Source organism: Schistocerca cancellata, unplaced genomic scaffold (assembly GCF_023864275.1).
Source record: "Schistocerca cancellata isolate TAMUIC-IGC-003103 unplaced genomic scaffold, iqSchCanc2.1 HiC_scaffold_1172, whole genome shotgun sequence".
NCBI lineage: Eukaryota > Metazoa > Arthropoda > Insecta > Orthoptera > Acrididae > Schistocerca > Schistocerca cancellata.
Window position 1 is genome coordinate 1,069,661 of NW_026047171.1, and position 1,302 is coordinate 1,070,962.

Genomic DNA, 1,302 nt, shown 5'->3' on the forward strand with positions numbered 1-1,302 from the left:
GATCCGCCGCCTGGCTCGCAGGGGCGGCGTGAAGCGCATCTCTGGTCTGATCTACGAGGAGACCCGCGGAGTGCTGAAGGTGTTCCTGGAGAACGTGATCCGCGACGCGGTGACGTACACTGAGCACGCCAAGCGCAAGACTGTGACGGCCATGGACGTGGTGTACGCCCTGAAGAGGCAGGGGCGCACCCTGTACGGTTTCGGCGGTTAGGCGCGTCGCAGCCGGTGTGCTGTGCCGCGTTGGCCTTCCCGCGGCCGTGGGAGAGACGAAAACGGCCCTTTTCAGGGCCACCACACTGTTCGGAAATTGAAAAGTGCGAAAGAGTCTGTGTTGTTGCTGCGTGTGTTGCCTGCCTGCCTGCCTGCCTTCTTTCTTTCATTCTTCATTTCGTTTGCGTTTGACTGACGTGACTGGGAGAAAGGAAAGGAAGCGGGTCTTGTGTGTGTGTGTGTGTGTGTGTGTGTGTGTGTGTGTGTGCGTGCGTGCGAGAGAGGGCGTTGTGTGTTTGTTTTGTTTATCGATCGATGGAGACGCCGGGCTGTGTGGTGTTGTTGTTGTGCGAGAGGCGGTGAATATTTGCGTGGTTTCGGCTGTGTGTTTGCGGCGGCGTTGGAGTTGCCGAGGCAAGGCGTGCCCATAGGCGGCCGGATCAGCTGTTTCGTTTGTATGGGGGCGCGCGGGAGTGGAGGGCGGTGTGTCGACACGCTCGTTTAACAGTGGTGATTATTGCTGTCGTTGTCGTTTGGAAGGCGACTGTGCGTGCGTGGAGGTGCTTGAGGCAAACGAAACAAAACAAGGGAAATGTGTGTGTGTGTGTGTGTGTGTGTGTGTGTGTGTGTGTTTGTTGGGCCACACGGGCTGTGGACGACAAGATGGCGGCGGCTCTTCTTGTTCTTTTCTCTTTTAGTCCTCTACCGTTAGAGGGGGAGTTGTCGCCTGTGGACATTTGCTCCTCTTTTCTGTGTGTTGTTCTTATCTTTGGTAGTGTGCTTTTTCGGACGTTGCTGTTTGTTGAGAGTGATTATGTGTTCTGTTTGTGCTACTGCTGGAGTAGCGACTCGGGTCTTGCACATCTGTCCCTGTGGTGTTCATATTGCCCAAGGGTCAAGACGTAATAGCCATTTTCTGAATTCGGCGCGGTGGCGTCGAACGCTTCTGCCAGGGCGCGGAATCGTGTTGTGGGTGGTTCTAGGCAGGTCTGCCGCGGGGACGTGTAAGGCCCGTCGTAGAGCGCTCTGCTTTGGACCCTTCTGTAGGCGATGCATCGTCGATCTGGCTGCATAGCCCCATACAGGGCGCGC